The sequence below is a fragment of the Lissotriton helveticus genome, chromosome 1_1 (assembly GCF_964261635.1).
Source record: "Lissotriton helveticus chromosome 1_1, aLisHel1.1, whole genome shotgun sequence".
Taxonomy (NCBI): Eukaryota; Metazoa; Chordata; class Amphibia; order Caudata; family Salamandridae; genus Lissotriton; species Lissotriton helveticus.
This window is the reverse complement of record NC_136057.1, coordinates 73,793,671-73,813,091: the sequence shown is the minus strand read 5'-3', so window position 1 is coordinate 73,813,091 and position 19,421 is coordinate 73,793,671. Positions and strand designations below refer to the sequence as shown.

The 19,421-nt window shown below is 48.6% G+C and overlaps 1 long non-coding RNA gene across 2 annotated transcripts in view; it reads left to right on the top strand.

Moving 5' to 3' along the window:
• Positions 1 to 19,421, top strand: part of LOC144829897 (uncharacterized) — a 70,110-nt gene that overhangs the window by 27,059 nt on the left and 23,630 nt on the right. For both annotated transcript variants that reach the window (XR_013610926.1, XR_013610952.1), the window contains exon 2: positions 7,334 to 7,434. This is a non-coding gene — a long non-coding RNA (uncharacterized LOC144829897). The remainder of the gene's footprint in view (positions 1 to 7,333; positions 7,435 to 19,421) is intronic.

The following is a 19,421-nucleotide window of genomic DNA, read 5'->3' as shown; positions in this document are numbered from 1 at the left end:
CTTAGATACACTTGAGAAGGAAGTTTGATGGGGCTGAGAGACACTTGAGAAGGAAGCTTGATGGGGCTGAGAGACACTTGAGAAGGAAGCTTGATGTGGCTGAGACACTTGAGAAGGAAGCTTGATGGGGCTGAGAGACACTTGAGAAGGAAGCTTGATGGGGCTGAGAGACCCATGAGAAGGAAGCTTGATGGGGCTGAGAGACACTTGAGAAGGAAGCTTGATGGGGCTGAGAGACACTTGAGAAGGAAGCTTGATGGGGCTGAGAGACACTTGAGAAGGAAGCTTGATGGGGTTGAGAGATACTTGAGAAGGAAGCTTGATGGGGCTGAGAGACACTTGAGAAGGAAGCTTGATGGGGCTGAGAGACACTTGAGAAGGAAGCTTGATGGGGCTGAGAGACACTTGAGAAGGAAGCTTGATGGGACTGAGAGAACCATGAGAAGGAAGCTTGATGGGGCTGAGAGACACTTGAGAAGGAAGCTTGATGGGGCTGAGAGACCCATGAGAAGGAAGCTTGATGGGGCTGAGAGACACTTGAGAAGGAAGCTTGATGGGACTGAGAGAACCATGAGAAGGAAGCTTGATGGGGCTGAGAGACACTTGAGAAGGAAGCTTGATGGGGCTGAGAGACCCTTGAGAAGGAAGCTTGATGGGGCTGAGAGACACTTGAGAAGGAAGCTTGATGGGGCTCAGATACACTTGAGAAGGAAGCTTGATATGGCTGAGAGACACTTGAGAAGGAAGCTTGATGGGGCTGAGAGACCCATGAGAAGGAAGCTTGATGGGGCTGAGAGACCCATGAGAAGGAAGCTTGATGGGACTGAGAGACACTTGAGAAGGAAGCTTGATGGGGCTGTGAGACACTTGAGAAGGAAGCTTGATGGGGCTGAGAGACACTTGAGAAGGAAGCTTGATGGGGCTGAGAGACACTTGAGAAGGAAGCTTGATGGGGCTGAGAGACACTTGAGAAGGAAGCTTGATGGGACTGAGAGACACTTGAGAAGGAAGCTTGATGGGGCCGAGAGACACTTGAGAAGGAAGCTTGATGGGACTGAGAGACCCATGAGAAGGAAGCTTGATGGGGCTGAGAGACACTTGAGAATGAAGCTTGATGGGGCTGAGAGACACTTGAGAAGGAAGCTTGATGGGACTGAGAGAACCATGAGAAGGAAGCTTGATGGGGCTGAGAGACACTTGAGATGGAAGCTTGATGGGGCTGAGAGACACTTGAGAAGGAAGCTTGATGGGGCTGAGAGACACAAGAGAAGGAAGCTTGATGGGGCTGAGAGACTCAAGAGAAGGAAGCTTGATGGGGCTGAGAGACCCATGAGAAGGAAGCTTGATGGGGCTGAGAGACATTTGAGAAGGAAGTTTGATGGGGCTGAGAGACACTTGAGAAGGAAGCTTGATGGGACTGAGAGAACCATGAGAAGGAAGCTTGATGGGACTGAGAGAACCATGAGAAGGAAGCTTGATGGGGCTCAGATACACTTGAGAAGGATGTTTGATGGGGCTGAGAGACACTTGAGAAGGAAGCTTGATGGGGCTGAGAGACCCATGAGAAGGAAGCTTGATGGGGCTGAAAGACACTTGAGAAGGAAGCTTGATGGGGCTGAGAGACACATGAGAAGGAAGCTTGATGGGGCTGAGAGACACTTGAGAAGGAAGCTTGACGGGGCTGAGAGACCCATGAGAAGGAAGCTTGATGGGGCTGAGAGACACTTGAGAAGGAATCTTGATGGGGCTGAGAGACACTTGAGAAGGAAGCTTGACGGGGCTGAGAGACACTTGAGAAGGAAGCTTGACGGGGCTGAGAGACACTTGAGAAGGAAGCTTGACGGGGCTGAGAGACCCATGAGAAGGAAGCTTGACGGGGCTGTGAGACACTTGAGAAGGAAGCTTGATGGGGCTGAGAGACACTTGCTTAGCTTGACAAGACCTCACTCATGGATCAACACTGTGCAACAGACAAAAACGAAGTTTTAGAGGCCTGTGCGTCAAGAAATATAGACGCGCCAGTTAGTCTGAATCACTTTTGCAAATGTGCGCTCTGTACAATTATACACATCTCAATTTCAGCTGCACAGAGAGTGTTAATATTGGTGCAGAAAAGAATGATGCTGCATTTCAACCACACTATTCTAAAACACACTCTTATTTCCTCTGAAAACTACGTAATAATTAATTGCCCGTCAATTGTCAAGGTACGAAATTGTGGCTAACATGAGGCGTTACCAAAAATGACATTGCCATGAAGTATCGGCTAAGTAAGGAATTTTTGCACATAGGTCAGGTGGGCTGAGGGATTTCCTGACGGTTTAAATCACAGACGGGTAAAGTTAGTTAATGCGATTATTATTTACGAGTGGGTGGCCGGGGGGGGGGGAGGGGGGGTTGGAAGCACCTCTGCTGTATGACTGTGTGTAAGTGTCTAAGTAGAGGAGGGAGTGTGCTGGATGCGGAGGGCCAGGTGGCAGCGTTTAAACAGCAATTAGGTAAGTGCCTCCAGATGCTATTGTTTGTGAAATTATTTCTTCTGTTGATGATCAGACAGAGTTGTGCAGCTCCGCAGCTGTACTGACACAAACGTACAATAATAATCTGTACAGTGCTTAGTCAGTCACGGCTCTGCCTGACGCGCAGCACTTTGCCCGTTGGGCTGATGTAACTTAAGTAACACTTACTTGGACTAGACGAGTACAGACTGCTGTCTCTTCCCGGTCCATGACCGTCCGGTCAGCAGTGCACCCAGACTAGTTATGCCACATGATGCACATGATGGATAAATTGCCGATGATGCCCACGGCGAAGACGATCAATGAGAGCAGCATCATGTCCTAAGCGCTATACGAGTTCTCCGTCATGGGGTAGAGTGGGTTCTGGACTTGCGGGCACTTCTGGTCGGTCGTGGTTGGTTCCCCTCTGCTCTCAGCCCTGTCCCTCTCCGAGGCCCCATCATGCCTGACTCTGGACGGGTCTGTGATTGACGTGAGCAGTGGCCTGGTAGGCCTCAGGTGGTCCGTGTCAATGAGACCTGGGTACTCGGCTATCACCCTCGGCTCATACATCTGCACGGCCTTGGCATCATCATCCTCTGCACCTTTCCGCATGCGCAACAAGATCCCAGAGGTGTCTGGAGCACCCCGCCGCTGCCACCTGTTCATTCGAAGGCGGATGCCAGTATTGCCCAGTGGTGGTTCCACTGACTGACTCCCCGCACCTCGGTTATCCAGAAACATCTCTTCCTTAGTCTGTGCACCCGGCCTCCACGGTCGGGACGTCAGCCTGCCTCATAAACGAAGCAACTTCGGATGCCTCGTCCCCCAACGAAGTCCGGGCTCTCTAACGGTCACATCCAGAATATAATCCCCCATGGTGTGCCACCTGAGCCGGTAGCAGCAACCACTCACTGCAGAGAGCAGGCCCCCTTCGCCCCCGTCGGTAATTGTGAGAGCAGTGTGTCAAAGCCACGCGGCGCTGCCGCAATTAATCATGTAGCCTGGAGCCAGGCACAACAGGGCAGGCAGATTAATTGATACATTGTAAAACTCTCAGCCACTCCAGAGCTGCGAGCAGACCATTTTTAACTATTTAGGAACTACTGAGCCCAGCAAGCAGCATCTGGCACCATGTTTCAGAGCAGCAGAGCCGGCGCACAGGTTCTCAGGCACCACAGGTGGCGCGCGCTGGCAAGTGGCATTAAATACGTGACAATGCATTTCAGTGCGGTGATGCGGAACACCGCACTGAAATGCGTGAGCGTCACACCTGATGCGTGATACTTGACAGGCATGGATGGTGACAGGTGCACTGCACCATGCAGAGGGTGACAGGTGCGCTGTACCGTGCAGAGTGCCTGGTGCACCGTGCAGAGTGTGACTGGTGCACTGCACCGTGCAGAGGGTGACAGTTGCACTGCACCGTGCAGTCTGGCTGGTGCACTGTGCAGATTGTGACTGGTGCACTGCACCATGCAGGTGGTGACAGGTGCACTGCACCGTGCAGTGTGGCTGGTGCACCTTGCAGAGTGTGACTGGTGCACTGCACCGTGCAGAGGGTGACTGGTGCACTGCACCGTGCAGAGGGTGACAGGTGCACTGCACCTTGCAGTGTGGCTGGTGCAGAGTGTGACTGGTGCACTGCACCGTGCAGAGTGTGACTGGTGCACTGCACCGTGCAGAGTGTGACTGGTGCACTGCACCGTGCAGAGTGTGACTGGTGCACTGCACCGTGCAGAGGGTGACAGGTGCACTGCACCGCGCAGTCTGGCTGGTGCACTGTGCAGAGTGTGACTGGTGCACTGCACCATGCAGGTGGCGACAGGTGCACTGCACCGTGCAGTGTGGCTGGTGCACCTTGCAGAGTGTGACTGGTGCACTGCACCGTGCAGAGGGTGACAGGTGCACTGCACCTTGCAGTGTGGCTGGTGCAGAGTGGGACTGATACATGCACCGTGCAGAGTGTGACTGGTGCGCTGCACCATGCAGTGTGTGACTGGCGCACTGCAGTGTGTAGAGTGTGACTGGTGAACTGCACTGTGCAGAGTGTGACTGGTGCACTGCTCTGTGCTGTGTGACTGGTGCACTGTGCAGAATGTGACTGGTGCATGCACCATGCAGAGTTTGACCGGTGCACTGCAATGTGCAGGGTGTGACTGGTGCACTGCACCTTGCAGGGTGTGACTGGTTCACTGCACTGTGCAGTGTGGCTGGTGCACTGTGCAGAGTGTGACTGGTGCATGCACCGTGCAGAGTGTGACTGGTGCGCTGCACCGTGCAGAGTGTGACTGGTGCACTGCACCGTGCAGTGTGACCGGTGCACCGTGCAGAGTGTGCGTTTTTATATGTGCAGATTTGATTTTGTATGATAACGCACAGCCAGGTCTCTTGCCCTCTCCTTAACATCGGCCGTGTATTTACGCAAGACATATTTTATCTTGTCGTCTGCAAACTCCTGATATTTGTCTATTAGTCGTCTGATTTCGGCCATTGTGGCATTATTTTGTGTTGAAATGTATTCCTCCTCCAGCCTTTAAATGTCTGCTTCCGTCATCCTTAAGGTAGTTCATCCTTATTTGTCGGACGCTTGCCCATTACCGAATTAACCATAACGGAGTTGAGTCACACCACCAGTCCCCGCAGATTACACAACAACCCCTGGTGGAGCTGCCTGATAAGCATGGGGCACGAACTGTATAACATCTCTATGTACACGAATTAAGGAAGTATGCAACACCCGCAATTGATCGAGAAAAGCGTTTGTTAACCCACGTGGGTGTAGAGAATACCCAGCTAAGACTGGCCCTGAGGCTCCTTCAATTGATAAATGACCTAAACGGACAGGTGTATATGTGTGAGGAAGAGTGCCGTTAAACCAAATACGGTGTTGCCAAGCTGATAGCGGAACCTCTAGGGTCTGATATGGACATTACGCGCCCGGAACTGCAGAGGCGGTATAATCAAACAGATTATCATCCGCTTTAACTGCCGGAAAGGTGACCCAAGAATAAAAGACTTTGAACGGATACGTAGGATCTATTCCAAATACAAAAATTAAATTGACCCCTGTATCAGGGACTGCAAAATTCCTTAAGTAGTCCCTTAGCGGAATGCGACTGTGTGCGGCAATCTCATGCCCCATCACAAAAGTAGGATGTACAACTTAACGTAGGCAGCACAGAAAGGGCTAATAATAGAGAGTAACCTTTTTGACGTAACTTCAAGCTTGAAAGAACCTATAAAAACTTAAATATAGGACGTATTGCCATCACAGCCGCCTCCGGAGGTGGACGTGAGGGTATCGTGGACAAGCACAAGCACTACTCGAGCGTCTTTCAGATAAGAACCAAACGTTGGTGGCGCCATGTTGCAGGTATTCTGCACAAACACAGAACTATGCACAGGAAAACAGGGCCTCAGTGAATAGGTGGCGTACCAACCTACCACATCCGTACCCAAAATCCCTTACTGACTAGCTATAGTGTCTCTTCGTTCTTCGTCTACAGCAAAGCTACCAATGATTAGACAATTCAGAACACGTAACTCTATCTTGGGAATTGCGAGAGCAAGACACACTTTCTCTTAGCCACTCATACTTGTCCACAATGCGAGTAATCAGAGACGCAGTATAGTTTAAAATGTTTATTTCAGCTAACGCGCTCTATGGTGCAGTACACAAGCCAATACTAGCAGCAGAATGCATAAACACAATATAGTCAGCATTGTTACAATTCCATAGAATAGAATACAAACGGGGATGTCATGTTATAAAAAACAATGGAAAAGGAATGAACAACTTAACCACCCTCCCTGTGACAAGAGATAGTGACAAGAGATAGTTTATTATAAAATAAAAGACCGCTGGGCTTTTTCAGCAGACCCCATACCTCAAGGCCAAGATTCAATGTTCACATCGCAGGACAAACACGGGTCTTCTCTCTGGAAAGGTGTCTCTCCGTGTGTGTGAAAACATCTTGTGTTTGCAATATTAAAGTACATGATTTCCAGAGGTGCAGCTGTGTGAAGCCTGTTATGTCTAGGTGCGAGGGACAGATCAGAACAAAATAACAAGGGGCATTGTTGTTTAACCTTAAACATCATGTGCAGACTAAACCTCAGAGCACAGCAAAGAACGTGCAAAGCAGACAGTTCTCATGCCTGAGTTATTATCTTGTATTACTGCGTCCCATACAAATGGGTCCTCCTCCATATCAATATCTTCAGATGAACTCCTGAACATATTTGAATTGAAGTCCCTGGTAATGATCAGGCTGTTGGTATGCTCTTCCGTTATAATTTTCTCGAGCTCCTCCTTCAGTTGCTGGGTGCTTTTAGTTCTGTCACGCGGATGTAAATAGAGATTTATGAGGATTATCTGGTCATTTTTATCCTCCCCCTGTAAAATGATTCTGAGCACTTGCATGGCGTTTGGAGGTGCTAAGCTGTGCATCATTGGCTCCATATCATAAATGCTCTTTATAGAGCTGTATGTTGCACGGCCTCCCTTGCTGTGGCCGAATTTGGCGCATTTAATAGCAGGTATGGAAAGCAGATTTAATCCGTGTAATGCTGGTGGCAATCAGCACCAAGTTTCCTGGAATGAAATAGAACACTAGGACTTTAGAGACCACCCTTTTATTAAGAAAAGCAAAACTACAAGTCCCATAAGCAATAGTGATGGAAGGTGTCTAGCATGCTCTGGGGCGACAGCCGATTCAGTATATCCTGTTTTATTTTTTCAGTATTTGACACAATATTGAATTTTTAACCTTTGTTTTTATGGTTATGATTCACCAGAATACGAAAAACATGTTGTTTCTTTTATTTTCAAGGGTCGAGTATGTAATAGTCACCACCTGTTCATTCTTCATTGATCTCCAGCGTGTGGCTAGTTTGGGTCAGCCCCCTGCATCGATCCTGATAACTCGCACAGGTAAGGACCTTGTAGCAGCAAAATTATATCCCGACAGTTGTCTTTAAGAAGTGCGCTCTGAGGAAGGTATCCTGAAACAAAGTATTTGTGTGCTCTCTCTCAAACTTCAAGAACCTAGAAACTTCCCAAGTCTGTGAGAAAATTGAGTGATTTCAAGAATAAAATCAAATTGTCATTTTTGTGAAAAGCCTGCCCCTGTCTGCTATGTACATTTGTGAAAATAAAACACAACACATCCATAGCTGCCAAGGTTTCTGATTGCTATGTGTGACATTTTCAGAATTTCAGTGTAATCCTGAGTGACATTTCAACGAGTATGAATGACACTTTCTCTCGTGCGAAATCAAGCAATGAAGTTGAGGGACCATATAAGTATTAGAACTTACGCCCATTTGAGCAATGGGAAACTAACGTTTTAAAACTGCTGCAAAGCAGCAAAAATGTTAGAGCTTGACATCATGATTTTAAGTGGGATGAAAAAAGTTGGGTCTCTAAAAGGGGCATGCATGGCCTATGTGATTAGGCGTATGGCTTAAACACAAAATAAATTTCTCCACTAGCAGCACTTTGCTGGAAGAATTACTTCAAAAACTATTTTATTGCCAGCTTATATCTCACTCCACACCTGGGGCGGAAACATACATGGTGCAATCACAACAGAAAGCCCATCTTCAAGCAATGCTTACAAATTCCTGCAGTGTTACGGTGGTAAAAAGATTCCCTCTTAACTACTATAACCTGAAACTCTTCTCACGAAAATGAAAGAATGAATGAACATGTCAAGCTCACAGGACTTTAGGGACACTCCTATTCACCATTGAATTCAGCTGGGAGACGTACGAATGCCACCAACTGGAAACGATAGCGCTCTAGCAAATCCCCTTGACATAAAAGAACAATTTACTGCTAAAACCGAAAACCGTGGGGTGGGTAATCAAAAGGGGGAAATAGTCTTTTTTTTACGTATTTGTAAAAGGCAATTGGGCTCAGTCTATTGGAATACTAGCTAACAAAAAGTTATCAATCATTGGAGTCAAGTGGCATTTATCTCACTTGCTCAAGGTGTTTAAAATATGTGCTAATGTAGAGGTGCTGAATTGAAATAATAAAACTGTGTGCCTTAAAAAAACCATGAACTATCCAGGGTTTAGCCTGGAAAAGATACGCATTGTCTTTTATGTCTTGTTTTATGCACTTGACTATTGCGGTAATATTGGCCTCATTCATAACCCCAAAAAAGAGTAATTTAAATAAAAGACTGTCAAACCTCGGTCCGAGAGTGTGGCGAGTTCATATCAGAAAGGCTTGAATGCTATTGTCACTCAGTCTAGTGACTTAAACGTCTGGTAATATGCAACGTGTAACAGCATCACCTCAAGAAAACCAGGAGGGCTGCAGCAGAAGCGAGTGTGTGTCTGTTATGCTGGTGAAAGACAAGCGGAGTGTGAAAGCAGTTCTGGATAAAAAATGCTTTCATTTGTCGAACCGCTCATTAGGTAGCAGATTATAAAGCTTTTTATTTTCTAAATGCCAGTCTTTTCCGTAAACGGAGAGGACCACTGGGTGGTGTGCTGATATGCTGCAAAGGTCATGCAGCTTTTCAAGAGTTATTGCTAAAAAATGAACTATGGGAAGTATTTCCAGTACTGATTTACAGCCGAAAATTCAAAAAGTCATTTTAGGATAAACAATGTTTGTCACGCAATAACAATCTGTACGATAATGCTCCTCAAAAGGTAATAATTTAAAATTAATCTGCAGAGCCTTCGCTGGGGATTGTATCAGTGATGTTTCCGACTGAAACACAGGAGCATTACCTCAGAGCCTCTCTCCCACGCCGCGGCCGCTGCAACAGGGACAATCCATTACGTCTCTCTCAGCAATAATTTATTTGGGCACGGCCCGGGGGTCAGAAACTTTTAACATAACTGCTGACAGCACACAGAGGCCCGGGCCGGTGTGAGCAGGAGACAGCGCTGAAGCTCTCCTTTGCGGGCCAAGCACCATGTTTGCAGCGCCACCGCAAACCATAGCCAGCCACCGTAATCCTCCCACAACAACTTCAGCAGAACGTGACATCCCCCGCGGCGCCAATGTGTATCACAAAACTGGACTGCACCATCCCGGATGCCTAGGTAGTAAAGCCATGGTTAGCAATAACTCAGCGTGATACCCCAAAACCGGTCCAAGGGTGTTTGCTTCTGGTCCAGGGAGGACCTGGCTTGGCAGTTCGAGATCGACTGTTCCCATGAGGAGCAGGGTCAAGACGGATTTGCATATGGCTGGGTCCAAACTGGGATGGCATGATGAGCAAAAGAACGATGGATTTAAATCAGATCTCCTGACTGGGGTGAATCTTTGAGTTGTTCTGCATTCCGTCCATCATTTGTGCATCTTCTGTAGACTCCCTGCTGACATCACAAAGTATCTTGATAGTGTAGGGGAACAATCTCATTCTTTACAGCAGTCAAATACTATAAATCCAAATAATTTTTTGTTTTATTACATATCCAAAAACATACCATTTTATTACCATGTAAAATCTAGTAATTATTATGTACATTTTATAGTGTTATGATTAGTTCCAACTATATTATAGTATGGTGCGATCAATCTCTTTTTTCACTTTCTTTGTAGAACAATCATTTTAAAATGCAGCTCCATCAGCCATCTACAACTGTCACCCACAAATGTACAATGGTGATTTTGTTCACTTTGTGCTCGGCCTTGCTATCGGACATTGGGAGGCTCTGTGACTTTTGTTAATGATCCATCATTCTTCTGCAGAGAAGCCCTGAGCTCAGCCCAGCAATCACATAGCATGTGGGTCGGAAACTTCGTTAATAATTCATCTATGGTGAACAGACGTCTGCCTGGCTATCACACTGCTACAGCAGCCCTGTGACCTTCATTATTGATCCTGCACTCTGCTGAAGTGTGCTCCGCCTGGCTATCACTCAGCTGCAGCTCTGTGACCTTCATTATTGATCCTGCACTCTTCTGAAGTGTGCTCGGCCTGGCTATCACACAGCTGCAGCTCTGTGACCTTCATTATTGATCCTGCTCTCTTCTGAAGTGAAGTACTCGGCCTGGCTATCAGACAGCTGCAGCTCTGTGACCTTCATTATTGATCCTACACTCTTCTGAAGTGTGCTTGGCCTGGCTATCACACAGCTGCAGCTCTGTGACCTTCATTATTGATCCTACCCTCTTCTGAAGTGTGCCCGGTCTGGCTATCACACAGCTGCAGCTCTGTGACCTTCATTATTGATCCTGCTCTCTTCTGAAGTGAAGTACTCGGCCTGGCTATCAGACAGCTGCAGCTCTGTGACCTTCATTATTGATCCTGCACTCTCCTGAAGTGTGCTCGGCCTGGCTATCACACAGCTGCAGCTCTGTGACCTTCATTATTGATCCTGCTCTCTTCTGAAGTGAAGTACTCGGCCTGGCTATCAGACAGCTGCAGTTCTGCGACCTTCATTATTGATCCTGCTCACTTCTGAAGTGTGCTCCGCCTGGCTACCAGACAGCTGCAGCTCTGTGACCTTCATTATTGATCCTGCACTCTTCTGAAGTGTGCTCGGCCTGGCTATCACACAGCTGCAGCTCTGCGACCTTCATTATTGATCCTGCTCTCTTCTGAAGTGAAGTACTCGGCCTGGCTATCACACAGCTGCAGCTCTGTGACGTTCATTATTGATCCTGCACTCTTCTTAAGTGAAGCCGCATGCTCGACCTGGCTATCACACAGCTGCAGCTCCGTGACCCTCATTATTGTTCCTGCAATCTTCTGAAGTGAGGACTCGTGCTTGACCTGGCTATCACACAGCTGCAGCTCTGTGACCTTCATTATTGATCCTGCACTCTTTGAAGTGAAGCCTTGTGCTCGGCCTGGCTATCACACAGCTGCAGCTCTGCGACCTTCATTATTGATCCTGCACTCTTCTAAAGTGAAGTACTCAGCCTAGCTATCACTCACCTGCAGCTCTGCGACCTTCATTATTGATCCTGCTCTCTTCTGAAGTGAAGTACTCGGCCTGGCTATCAGACAGCTGCAGCTCTGTGACCTTCATTATTGATCCTGCTTTCTCCTGAAGTGTGCTCGGCCTGGCTATCACACAGCTGCAGCTCTGTGACCTTCATTATTGATCCTGCCCTCTTCTGAAGTGTGCCCGGTCTGGCTATCACACAGCTGCAGCTCTGTGACCTTCATTATTGATCCTGCTCTCTTCTGAAGTGAAGTACTCGGCCTGGCTATCAGACAGCTGCAGCTCTGTGACCTTCATTATTGATCCTGCTTTCTCCTGAAGTGTGCTCGGCCTGGCTATCACACAGCTGCAGCTCTGTGACCTTCATTATTGATCCTGCACTCTTCTGAAGTGTGCTCGGCCTGGCTATCACACAGCTGCAGCTCTGCGACCTTCATTATTGATCCTGCTCTCTTCTGAAGTGAAGTACTCGGCCTGGCTATCACACAGCTGCAGCTCTGTGACGTTCATTATTGATCCTGCACTCTTCTTAAGTGAAGCCGCATGCTCGACCTGGCTATCACACAGCTGCAGCTCCGTGACCCTCATTATTGTTCCTGCAATCTTCTGAAGTGAGGACTCGTGCTTGACCTGGCTATCACACAGCTGCAGCTCTGTGACCTTCATTATTGATCCTGCACTCTTTGAAGTGAAGCCTTGTGCTCGGCCTGGCTATCACACAGCTGCAGCTCTGCGACCTTCATTATTGATCCTGCACTCTTCTAAAGTGAAGTACTCAGCCTAGCTATCACTCACCTGCAGCTCTGCGACCTTCATTATTGATCCTGCTCTCTTCTGAAGTGAAGTACTCGGCCTGGCTATCAGACAGCTGCAGCTCTGTGACCTTCATTATTGATCCTGCTTTCTCCTGAAGTGTGCTCGGCCTGGCTATCACACAGCTGCAGCTCTGTGACCTTCATTATTGATCCTGCTCTCTTCTGAAGTGTGCCCGGTCTGGCTATCACACAGCTGCAGCTCTGTGACCTTCATTATTGATCCTGCTCTCTTCTGAAGTGAAGTACTCGGCCTGGCTATCAGACAGCTGCAGCTCTGTGACCTTCATTATTGATCCTGCTTTCTCCTGAAGTGTGCTCGGCCTGGCTATCACACAGCTGCAGCTCTGTGACCTTCATTATTGATCCTGCTCTCTTCTGAAGTGTGCCCGGTCTGGCTATCACACAGCTGCAGCTCTGCGACCTTCATTATTGATCCTGCACTCTTCTGAAATGTGCTCAGCCTGGCTATCAGACAGCTGCAGCTCTGTGACCTTCATTATTGATCCTGCACTCTTCTGAAGTGTGCTTGGCCTGGCTATCACACAGCTGCAGCTCTGTGACCTTCATTATTGATCCTGCCCTCTTCTGAAGTGTGCCCGGTCTGGCTATCACACAGCTGCAGCTCTGTGACCTTCATTATTGATCCTGCTCTCTTCTGAAGTGAAGTACTCGGCCTGGCTATCAGACAGCTGCAGCTCTGTGACCTTCGTTATTGATCCTGCACTCTCCTGAAGTGTGCTCGGCCTGGCTATCACACAGCTGCAGCTCTGTGACCTTCATTATTGATCCTGCTCTCTTCTGAAGTGAAGTACTCGGCCTGGCTATCAGACAGCTGCAGTTCTGCGACCTTCATTATTGATCCTGCTCACTTCTGAAGTGTGCTCCGCCTGGCTACCAGACAGCTGCAGCTCTGTGACCTTCATTATTGATCCTGCACTCTTCTGAAGTGTGCTCGGCCTGGCTATCACACAGCTGCAGCTCTGCGACCTTCATTATTGATCCTGCTCTCTTCTGAAGTGAAGTACTCGGCCTGGCTATCACACAGCTGCAGCTCTGTGACGTTCATTATTGATCCTGCACTCTTCTTAAGTGAAGCCGCATGCTCGACCTGGCTATCACACAGCTGCAGCTCCGTGACCCTCATTATTGTTCCTGCAATCTTCTGAAGTGAGGACTCGTGCTTGACCTGGCTATCACACAGCTGCAGCTCTGTGACCTTCATTATTGATCCTGCACTCTTTGAAGTGAAGCCTTGTGCTCGGCCTGGCTATCACACAGCTGCAGCTCTGCGACCTTCATTATTGATCCTGCACTCTTCTAAAGTGAAGTACTCAGCCTAGCTATCACTCACCTGCAGCTCTGCGACCTTCATTATTGATCCTGCTCTCTTCTGAAGTGAAGTACTCGGCCTGGCTATCAGACAGCTGCAGCTCTGTGACCTTCATTATTGATCCTGCTTTCTCCTGAAGTGTGCTCGGCCTGGCTATCACACAGCTGCAGCTCTGTGACCTTCATTATTGATCCTGCCCTCTTCTGAAGTGTGCCCGGTCTGGCTATCACACAGCTGCAGCTCTGTGACCTTCATTATTGATCCTGCTCTCTTCTGAAGTGAAGTACTCAGCCTGGCTATCAGACAGCTGCAGCTCTGTGACCTTCATTATTGATCCTGCTTTCTCCTGAAGTGTGCTCGGCCTGGCTATCACACAGCTGCAGCTCTGTGACCTTCATTATTGATCCTGCTCTCTTCTGAAGTGTGCCCGGTCTGGCTATCACACAGCTGCAGCTCTGCGACCTTCAATATTGATCCTGCACTCTTCTGAAATGTGCTCAGCCTGGCTATCAGACAGCTGCAGCTCTGTGACCTTCATTATTGATCCTGCTCTCTTCTGAAGTGAAGCTGCATGCTCGGCCAGGATATCACTCAGCTTGAGCTCTGTGACCTTCATTATTGATCCTGCACTCTTCTGAAGTGTGCTCGGCCTGGCTATCACACAGCTGCAGTTCTGCGACCTTCATTATTGATCCTGCTCACTTCTGAAGTGTGCTCGGCCTGGCTATCAGACAGCTGCAGCTCTGTGACCTTCATTATTGATCCTGCACTCTTCTGAAGTGTGCTCGGCCTGGCTATCACACAGCTGCAGCTCTGCGACCTTCATTATTGATCCTGCACTCTTCTTAAGTGAAGCCGCATGCTCGACCTGGCTATCACACAGCTGCAGCTCCGTGACCCTCATTATTGTTCCTGCACTCTTCTGAAGTGAGGACTCGTGCTTGACCTGGCTATCACACAGCTGCAGCTCTGTGACCTTCATTATTGATCCTGCACTCTTTGAAGTGAAGCCTTGTCCTCGGCCTAGCTATCACACAGCTGCAGCTCTGCGATCTTCATTATTGATCCTGCACTCTTCTAAAGTGTGCTCGGCCTGGCTATCACACAGCTGCAGCAGCTCTGCGACCTTCATTATTGATCCTGCACTCTTCTAAAGTGAAGTACTCAGCCTAGCTATCACTCACCTGCAGCTCTGCGACCTTCATTATTATTTTTTTTTATTTTTATTTTTTTTGAAAACCTTTATTGATATCAAAAGAAGACACATCGAGGCCCACAACCAAGCTGGCCGGCCGCAGTGTACAAAACAGTCAGGAGTCATCAGGCAAACAGTACATAATCAATCAATACAAAGCAGAGGCCGTATAATCGCAATAGGGGAAAAGAAATACAGAAACTAAAGGGCTAAAACACAGGAGTAAAGAAGGCTTAATTTTACTATAAGGGGAGAGGACATATGACAAGCACAATTGCAATATGGAGGCATCCGATATCCCATGATCAACCTCAACATTAAGAAGGGGGCGTGAAGCAAAATATCAGGGGGACAACACAATGCATTCAAAAAATCAGGATATGTGAGATACAGTCAACCCCTGAGCGTTATCCTCGTAACACGCCCGCCACCCGGGACACTACCAAGCCAGAACAGTGGGATCGGAAGACAATGCATAAAAACCCGCCCGTCACAGCACCCTCTGGGACGCAGGAAGGGAAAAAGGGAAGGGGGACTAGGTAGGGGGGGGGGAAAGAGGAAGGGAAAGGAAAATGGAGGGAAGAAAAACCAAACAATAAAAGGGGGAATAGGGAAATATGAAAAAAGAAAGATAAAAGACACGCCGACACGGCACCCCACGGTGAGAGGACAGGAGACAAAAGGATTAACGGCCCAAGTGGGGCATGGCAATCGGATGAAAGACAGCCAAAATGTAGCAGGAGGAGTAACGACGCCATACCCACACCCGAAACACACCATAGGAGGTCAGGACAGACGCGGCCTCACGAAAAAGATATACAAAAGGGCCATAGAACCAGAAAACAAACAAAAAATAGGACCCAACCCACCCATCCCACCCTGCACCCCTGTAGAAGGCTACGGCCTACCCTTCAAACAGCGTGCCTGTCGCCCTAAACCAGAACCCGAAATATAGCAAGAAGAAAGAATGAAAAACGAGACAAAAAGACCACAAAAGCGGAGAAAGAAAACGGGAGGGAGGAGCAGAAGAGCTATAATACAGACGATAGGCCACAGCCCTCCGCCCAACCGGACAAGTACAATCAAAAAAACAGACCAGGATGACACCCCATCACGCGCAACAAAATATTAGGAGAAGGGGACCTCCCACCCCTCTACAATCAGAGACACTTGTGCAACGAAATCGCATACCGGGAATCAAGCAGAAGTCGTACATTTCACCCCCAACCTTTCCGAGCGACAAACCCCACCCACCACATGGCAATGCACAGCCACATACTAAATACAAAATCAGCATATAATCGAGTGGAATGGAGACTAGCATAGCTACGTGGGGAGTAAATAGATCGACAAGTGAGCAATAGTACAAACTGAAAGTATCGATGCATCAACAATCGAAGCACGAGCCATGAGAAACAGGAGTTCAGTTGCGCCACTGGAGCGGGCGAGGTGGTCCCATTTTTAAACACAGGCAAAGTCATCGAAGCAGGCACAGGAGGAAGTCCACCCATAATTCCAGGCAACAATGTCGAACTGGGTCGCAATACAGCATCCGAGTCTCCGGGGTCCGAACCTTGAAAAGCAGGGCGCCCCAAAGTCACCAGCACATTACACGATCTTCGATCAGCGGTGGAGACACTCAGGTCAATCAAGGGGGGTGAGGCAATGGAGGCATCGAAACACGAGGGCGACAAGAAGAAACGGCCGCCCAAAATGGCGGCGGATCGTGGCGGACCCACCGAGACGCCCAGGGCCAGGGAAGCGTACAGGGATCTGAGGGCTTCCAGGATATCTCTGACTGTCGGCTCACGCCCATCAGATCCGCTCCCCACACAATCAGGCAACTCGGGCCCGCCGCCACAAGGTGACTCTCGAGCCAGAGGGCTGGCCGCCATTTCGTGAATCAGCCCAATCGCCGCCCACGAGGACCCCCGGAAATAACAGTTCTCAAATGTAGGACTTTACAAGCGCCGGGGGTCCCAGCAAGGGCGGCCTCGATGCCAAAAGGATGTCCGCCCAAAACGGGTCTCCGCCCGTACCAGCACCGGTGCCCCAAACAAGCGGAGTCCGGGCCTCGAGGACCAGGGCTGCCGGACAAAGCAGCGGCGGGCGGGGGATCCCCTCTCAGAATCAGGTCCCGGGGCGTCTCACCCACGTCCGCCACGCGACCAGCAGGGCAGGGCCGGGTCAGGATCGCCGGGATCTTCGCACATCGGCTCCCAACACTGGTTCTCGCTCTCGGCCGGGGCCGAGAGCCGTCGGATCCCACCGGCCAGGTCCCGGTCCAAGTCTCGCAGAGGCCCCGATCTCTTGGAGGCCGGAACTCTGGAGCCACTGCACGTCAAGACCCCGGGGTCAGATGGTAAGTACAAACAAGCCGTAATGTTTCCAATTCCCCAAAAATGTGTCGTCCCGGGACAGGATAAAAGACAGGATAGGCAGTCAGGATGGAGGGCTGCGGGAGCCGAGCTAAAAGGCGACCATCATGGCCGCGAGCTAGGCTCCTCCCTCCTGCGACCTTCATTATTGATCCTGCTCTCTTCTGAAGTGAAGTACTCGGCCTGGCTATCAGACAGCTGCAGCTCTGTGACCTTCATTATTGATCCTGCACTCTTCTGAAGTGTGCTCGGCCTGGCTATCACACAGCTGCAGCTCTGCGACCTTCATTATTGATCCTGCACTCTTCTAAAGTGTGCTCGGCCTGGCTATCACACAGCTGCGTTATTAGACTATGTATCCTGTGAACACAAGATGCATTCCGTCCATGCACTCCTTTTCAAACTTTCATAAATTTTCATGCAAATCTTATCATATTGAATAGTTCATTTATTTTTCATTAACAAAATGAACTATGAAAAATGAATGAACTATTCAATATGATAAGATTTGCATGAAAATTTATGAAAGTTTGAAAAGGAGTGCATGGACGGAATGCATCTTGTGTTCACAGGATACATAGTCTAATAACGTTATATCCCGATCTTGGAAGCCCAGCAAGATCACCATCCATTGCACCAACGACAGTATTACACACATCAAACAACCTCTTAAAATAACTACCTAGGAGTGCGGGACCCACAACAAATCATTTGCACATATCACACAGCTGCAGCAGCTCTGCGACCTTCATTATTGATCCTGCACTCTTCTAAAGTGAAGTACTCAGCCTAGCTATCACTCACCTGCAGCTCTGAGACCTTTATTGTTGATCCTGCACTCTTCTGAAGTGAAGCTGCGTGCTGGCCTGGCTATCACAGGGCTGCACCTCTGTGACATTCATTATTTTTTGGGGGGATAAATCTTTTTTATTTAGAGAAACCACGAAAAACAAAACAATATAAAAAGAATACAAAAACATAAAAAGAGAGCAGTTGTCAAGATCCACGAATCACATGAAATAAACACAGGGTACCTATAATCAATATAATAGAAAGAAGCGTCACTGATAATATGGTAATAAACCTTAAAGTGTCTCATTATCAACATTAAATGGGGAACCATCGCTAAAGGGAGTGCGCAGACGACCTGCTTTCGTTCCAGGGGCCCCATATTTTTGTCCATTTACCTGGGCATCCCGTGCTCTCATTTACCACTCTTTAAGCCTGCATGCTCCAGTCCATGTCGGCCGCCCAGTCCCTGTGTTGGGGCACAGGGACTGGGCAAAGTCGAGGAGAGGTTTCTATAGGTTTATGGCATATTTGGGACATGATGGACAAAATATCATTCCAGTTCTGTTAAAGAACAGGACAGCCCCACCACTGGTGTAAGAAGGTGCCTGTGGAACCGCAGCCTTGGAGACAGAGTGGGGAATGAGAGAGACCCATTTTTTTTAAAACAAATTTTATTGGTCAAGCGGCACATGTACAGCAGGGCCCTGTAACCCAGAGGCGTCCACACAATCAAGGCATATAAGATTGACTTTGACATTTCTCGTAGCAATACCCAATAAAAACCTTAAAGGAAATACAATATAAATCTAACTCCTCCCCTGCCCCCCGATAGCACTACTCATCCACTCTAGACAGATCCATTTGAATATTTACAGTTGAACTACCCACCAGGATTCCACCACCCACCCCGCTCCTGGGATCCCCACAACAAGCCCAAAGTTTATAATCCCCTGTCCCGATCTGCAGTAACCGGGTCTAGGAGCAACCCCCATAGTCTGCCCACCTTTTCCATATTTTGAAATGTTTTAGGGGCATCCCCTGGCAATGAAAATAGGTTTCTTGAGGCCCATACAAAAGTCCAGGCCATTCTTCCATGCAGCCACTGCAGGGGGCCTTGGAGCCTTCCCTTCCCTCGCTATGTCACTTTTTGCTAATGTAAGACCCAACAATAAATGGCGTTTATAGACGTGGCCGCCTATCCCTTCCAGTACATGTAACAGAGCTAGTTTTGGTGAGCGGGGAAGATTCCAGCCCAAAACCTCCGATAAGTAAGTGTAGACCCCCTCCAAAACCGATCCAGTGAGAGACACCACCAGACGGTGTGCATCAATGTATCATCTTCCCTGTTACATCAGAGACACACAGGGGAGGCAACCAAACCCACCCTCTGCGACTGCATTTGTGTGTAATAGACCCTATGAAGATATTTAAACTGAACCAGGCGCAGACGCACCGCTATGGCCACGTCGTGCGGAGCAGCTAGGGCCT